The sequence below is a fragment of the Triticum urartu genome, chromosome 1A, assembly GCF_056163025.1.
Source record: "Triticum urartu cultivar PI428250 chromosome 1A, HENAU_Tu73, whole genome shotgun sequence".
Taxonomy (NCBI): domain Eukaryota; kingdom Viridiplantae; phylum Streptophyta; class Magnoliopsida; order Poales; family Poaceae; genus Triticum; species Triticum urartu.
The window spans coordinates 94277620-94284199 of NC_141873.1; the positions used below are offsets into that span (position 1 = coordinate 94277620).

The window sequence follows — 6580 nt, forward strand, 5'->3', positions numbered from 1 at the left end:
GAGCCGGGAAGCCCTGCTTCGTCCTCGGCGTCGTCTTCTTCAACCTCGGCCACCGGAGATCACCACCGTTGTTCGCCGCCGTCCGCGCTTCCCCAAGGTCGCCGACCAGCTCTCTGGATCCGCCGTGAGCTCCTCTACCTAGCCCTCTACTTCCCGTGCTCGATTACGCCGCGTAGCCACCGCCCCCTTCGAGCCCGAGCGCTCCTCGCCACCGGCCATGTCGCCGTCGTGGCTACGGTCGTGCAAGCACGCGTTCGAGCGCACTACTGCACTCAGTGCGTCTTCAGGAGCCTAACGCACGCACTCCCTTGCCCTGCCGTGCACCATAGCCCTCTTTCCCTCTCCGCCCGAACTCCGGCGCCGCCGCGAGCTCTGCTCCGGCGAGCTCTGGCCACCCTGCGCCCTACTGTTGCCTCTACTCGATGCGTCTGAGTGAGGGCTTCCTCCTGGTGTCCCCAGTGCGCCAAACGGTGACCCGCACGAGAAACCCGAGCAACTCCGGCGAAACCCCGCCGCGTATTTGGTCGCTGCCGGCCAAGCTCCGGCGAGCTGACGTGGCGCTGGCTTAATTAGTGCTAATGACCCTGCTAAAACTCCCTAGAGCCACTGCCATGTGGGCCCAGTGCCTATTTAGTTTAACTTAATGTTCTGTTTAGATTAGTTATTAACCTAGCTGGTCCCACACGTCAGTTTGACTTGCTGACGTGGCCTTTGACCGGCCCCACACGTTAGTGACTCATGCCAGCCGTGTGTCACTGACCAGTAGGCCCCACAGGTCAGGTTTGACCTCGACCACCCCCGTTGACCTACTGATGTCACAGTGACACAGTGCTGACGCAATTAATGATTTTCTGGGTTTAAAAATAATCAGGAAATTCCAGAAAATGCCCAAAACTTCCAAAATTCATAGAAATTAAACCGTAACTCCAAATGAAATAAATTATATATGAAAAATGATCAGAAAAATATGAAGAAGCTGTTTATACCATGATCATGCATGTTTGAACAAGTTAACCTCACTGAATAGGACAATTTATGATTAGGGCAACTTATGAAATAACATTTGGAATTGGAATTTGATCTTGTTTGAGTTCCACTTCAATTAGATTGGCTAGATATTGCATTAGGACAATTCAATACCTTAATATGTCATATCATTCATCCGCTTGTGCATTACATTAATTCAATGTTGTTTATGTTCCCTTGCCGATAATTGTCCCCTCTCGATAGACGTGGTTCCGACGACGTGATCGATGGCACTGATGAAGAACTATATTATCTTCAGAAGTGTCAGGCAAGCAAAACCCCCTTGTTCATTCCGATACAATCCCATACTCTCGCTCCTACTCTCTTTTACTGCATTAGGACAACAACGTTTCAACTGTTACATGTTGCGGTAGCTGAACCCCTTTCCTTTGCATGACCTGTCATTGCCATAGTAAATAGATGAAACCCACTAGCATGAGTAGGAGTTGTTTGAGCCCTGATGTGCCTACTCATTCATGTTTGTTTGTCATGCCTGCTACTGCTTAGTGTTGAGTCAGGTCTGATTCATCGGGGATGAATCGGAGGTGTGTAAACATGTCCTACTGTTGAGAGCTATGTGTGTGAAGACGATTTCGTAAAGGTAGCGGTGAGAGGCCATGTAGGAGTACATGGTGGGTTGTCTCATTGAAGCCGTCCTCAGGAACTGAGTTCTGTGTTTGTGATCCATGAAACAGTTATTACCACGCATTGGGCCCGAAACCAATGGACCCTCTCGGCTTCTTGATCACCCTTGTCCTCTGTCCAGGAGTTGCAACTAGTTTCTGGTGTTTATAGGATTTGTGTTGGCGGCCGTGCGTAGCACTGACCCTAGGGGTGGGCTATGATGCGGTAGATACACCGTGGCCGGGCATACCGGGCGCCCGTTTGGTGTCTCGGAACCCTGTACACATCGTTCGGGGCCGTATGTGGAAACCTCGGCCAGACTCCCTACGGGTGGAACCTGGATAGGTGAGTGTTTAGGTAGGCCGTGGCCGACACCCTCGTTTGGCTTCCGCTTGAAGGTTGCAGAGTACATGTCGTGTAAACGGCGGTAAGTGGTGAGAGCGTGTGTGAAGAAGTACACCCCTGCAGGGTTAACATCATCTATTCGAATAGCCGTGTCCGCGGTAATGGACTTCTGGGTTGCCTATAACAGTTCATAGACAAGTGAAAGTGGATACTCTAAAACTCGCAAGATAAGTGTGAGTGCTATGGACGGCCTTCTCGTAGGGAGACGGGAGCGGATCCATAGTGGTGTATTGAATGGTGAATATGTGGACTCGTGTGCGCCATCTCAAAAGAGTTGCCTGCGGCCGTAGTTCAGGTTAGCCACTGAGTCAAAGCTGGCTTGCTGCAGTTAAACTCCACTACCCCCTTTGTTGATACCGAGGCATATGTAGTTAGTTCTGATGTAAGTCTTGCTGGGTACATTTGTACTCACATTTGCTTATTTTATGTTTTGCAGAGAGACGTCAGTCTCGCTAGTAGTTCTGTGTGGGCTTCGACGTTTAGCTTGATACCTCAGCTACGATCTTGTGCCCTCGGCAGGATCTGGTAGATAGTCAGGCTTCTCAGCCTTTTTCATTTGTAGATGTCTATACCCAGACATGTTAAGTTTCCGTATGTGTTTGACTTGTATGCTGTGAATGTTGGGTCATGAGACCCATGTTTGTAATATCTCGCTCCTCGGAGCCTAATGAATAAATACTTTGAGTCGTAGAGTTATGTTGTGATGCCATGTTGTATTTAACATATCGAGCATATTGTGTGTATGATTGAAATGCTTGGTATGTGTGGGATCCGACAACGTAGTTGTTTATCCTTGGTAGCCTCTCTTATGGGGAAATGTAGTCTTGTGCTTCCATGAGCCATAGTAGTCCGCTACAGCCCGGTTCACCGGAGTCCTGCTAGCCCAGCACTACTGCTCAGGACACTTGACTGGCCGGCATGTGTTTCACTTCATTCCTGCGGCTGTCCCTTCGGGGAAATGTCACGCGGTGACATCCGGAGTCCTGCCTAGCCTGCTACAGCCCGGGTTCCTGGAGTCCTGTTAGCCCAGTGCTACAGCCCGGATTCACACGCTGCTGACCGACATGCTCGATGTGATTCATGTATTCCTGTCCCCATAGGTTGGTGCCGCTTTGGGTTCACGACTAGCCATGTCGGCCCGGGTTCTCTGTCATATGGATGCTAGCGACACTATCATATACGTGAGCCAAAAGGCGCAAACGGTCCCGGGCCATGGTAAGGCGACACCCGTGGGAATACCGTGCGTGAGGCCGCAAAGTGATATGAGGTGTTACCAGCTAGATCGATGTGACTTGGAATCGGGGTCCTGACACGCGATGCGGCCAGCACCACCTCCGACGCCCCTCCCGGTGCCGACGACGACCCGGACGCCAGGACGCCCTGTGTCGCCGTCTCCGGCCCAGCTGCCGAGGTGGCCTCCGGCATCGCCGCCCGCGGTGCCTCCTCCAAAACCGGCAGCGCCTCCGACACCATTAGTGCCTACTCGCTCGACCACGTCGGCCCGCGGCGGGGTGTCATCCGCCACCTTCACGACCTTCCGGTCGGGGATCACCACCTCAGCCCTGCTTCCATGGCCGCGCTCCCTCACCGACGACGGCTCAAAGACCATCACCGACACCACCATGCCCTCCGGCATCTCGCGCCAGGCCGGCTCCGTGCCGGCTCGCGCCCCTGCCGCTGCGGCGTCAGTCCAAGCACGGACCGACACCGCCTCCAGCTCCGCCTCGGCCTGGTTCCTAGCCGGCCAGGCCAAGGCTTCGGCGTCGTTCGGATCCAGGCCGAGGTCCGAGTCGTCCCGTCCCTCCACCTCGGCCTGGTCGGCGAGGTCAGACCGGCTCCTGCGGAACGCGGCCCCTTCAGCGGCCGCAGCTTCCGCCGCCGCCCTCGCCAGCGCGATGGGCGACCTGAAGAAGAAGATAGAATGAGTAGAAAAAAACAATACTAGCTCAAGAAAAAAATCTGAGCACAAACGAGAGATGAAGCTTACCCCGCCAAGACCGGGACCGGGGTCGGCCTCCCGTGCCCGCCGCCGCGCTTCCTCTTGGCTGGCCTCCCGGCCCCGGCCGGGTCCGCCGTGCGCTTCGGGGCCTGGGGTCGCGGCGTGACACTGCCTTTCCCATGAGGGCGGCTTGGCGCCGCCCCATGCGAGGACCCGGCTCCGCCCGCGTCGCCGCCTCCCCCTCCCAAAGCCACTACACCGACAACTGGCGTCAGCACCGACCGTTTCGTGCCGCGGTCAGCAATTCAAGACACATGAAGAAAAATACGAGACTTACCCGCGCGACGCTCAGCACCGGCATCGGACTCGGCCTCCTCCTCCCCGCCATGAGCCGCGGACTCCTCTGGCGCCACCAGTGCCACCTGCAACGGGGCCCGGGCGTAAGGATGCCGAATCGCGTTCAGAAGTACCCCACGCGTCATGTCAGGACGGATGAGAAGGTGCACGTCAGCAAAGTAAGAAGACCAGACACTCACCTGCGGCGCCGGGTTCGACTGGCTGTACGGCACCTTGCCGAACCGCCAGTCCTCCCCAAGGTTGGCCTTGGAGATGTCATTCACGCCGTGCGCGATCTGCTCCGCAGACAGCCGCGTCGACCCCATGCGGTTGGGGTCTTGAAGGCCAGCCGTTTCGCCGATGAGGCAGGAGCGCCCCTGATGCGGAAGGACCCGGCGCATGACAAACGCAGCGAGGAGGTCAGTTCCGGTGAGCCCCTCCTGCGTCCTCATCACCGTCACCCGCTCGCAGAGATTGACGATCTCCTGCGATGGGCACCTGGGCGAGTAGCCCCAGTTCGTCCTCGCCCGTGGTGGTGCGATGGCAAAGGCCGGAAAGTTGATGCGATCCGCGCCAAGGTTGCAGACGTAGAAGAAGGAGTTCTGCCACTTCTTGGCAGAATCCTCCAGCGGGATCTTGGGGAAATCCACCCCCGACCGCTTCGAGATGACGGCGGCGCCGCAATCGGCAAACTCCCCAGCCAACGGGCCCTACTGCTTCATGGAGAAGAAGCACGCCCAGAGGTCGATCGTAGGATCGACCCCCAGGTACCCCTCGCAGAGGGTAACGAAACCGGAGAGCTGGACGATGGAGCCGGCGCCAAGATGATGTGACTGGAGCCCGAAGAACTCCAGGAACGCGCGGAAGAAGGTGCTCGCCGGCAGCCCGAACCCGCGTCAAAGTGCGTGAGGAAGACCACGCGCTCCTGCCCCTCGGGCCGAGGCCTCTGCTCGCCACGCGGCAGGCGAACGCCGACGTCCGTCTCCCGTGGCAGGCGCCGCGTCGCCCGGAGTTGGGTGATGTCCTCGGAGGTGACATTCAAACCCATCCAGGAGCCCGATGGCAGCAACATGATCAAAGGAAGAAGAAGGAAGATGGATGGTGAAGGAGTTCTGCTCGGAGCAGCGGGCGCCGCAGTGCGTCAGTTGCAAAGAGCGGAGCGAGATCAAAGGGATAGGAGGGCGCGAGCGAGAATAATGTCCGCCGCCCCCCTGCCCCCCGATTTATAACCCTCGGTTTGAACGTGGGGAAGTGGGAGTGGGATCGTCTGCACGCGCCCGTTCCACTTCCCCGCAATAAGTGTGCACGCAGACGCACAGTAACTACCCGGGGAAGAGCAACCGGCCCCCGGACGCCGCAATAAATCCACGTCCTTGGGCCGAGGGCGCGCGGCGGTGGGCCCCAGCCCGTCGCCCGGTCCTGTCACGCGCGTGGCCTGTCAGGCCCCTCCGACTTTCGGGCACCATGTGGCGCCCGCGCAAAGCCCAAGGGATTGCCCAAGATTCGGCGGACTTCTCGGTTCCCGCCACGGCCGGGATGCCACGATCCGGTTTTCGAGAAAACCGGCACACAGTGGGTGTTGCCGGACCCGGCGCTCGTAGAATCCACCTTGCTTAACGGGGAAACTGCGAAGGCCCACTCATCCAAAGATGGCGGACCTTCACAGCTTCGGGGACTACTGTCGGGGGGATGGACCCCGGGCAGGCAACGGAACCCGGATCCTCTTCAAAAAACAACGGGGTTGGCACCGCCCCTCAATACCAGCACGCGCTTGGCCGGGTCGCTCGACCTAGCCAAGCCCCGCAATCCGGCCAGACTAGCCAACCCGGAAAGACACGTCGACTAGGCCCCAACAAGTAGCGCAAGACAGTCGAACCCGGCATGACCAAAGCCTCCTCAACAAGCCAGCGCCACTCGTGGCGTGCTACACAATCCAGCCGCGGGTGAACTCCCGTCCCATCCAGGCCGTATGACGGGGACAAGACTTCAATCAACGATGACCGAGGCAACAGTGCCCTGCCCATACCTCTGGTCAGCAAGAACGTGGAAACAGTGCCCCTCACCTACCCGCTAACCAGGGCCGGCGTGGCTACAGTGCCCCCGCCTTCACCGCTGACGACAGCAAGTGGCAACCTGATGGAGAGCACTATATGTGACTCGACCCGGCCATGTCCTGACGATCGACAAGACGGCGCACAGCCCCCCTAGGCATGCGGGGCCCGCACCTAGGGGAACCCGGCGAACCACAAG

At 57.8% G+C, this 6580-nt stretch overlaps 1 pseudogene; it reads right to left on the minus strand.

The window, feature by feature from the left end:
• Positions 1-4299: 4299 nt before the first annotated feature.
• On the minus strand, positions 4300-5402 carry LOC147990211 (uncharacterized; annotated as a pseudogene).
• Between the last annotated feature and the right edge of the window lie 1178 nt (positions 5403-6580).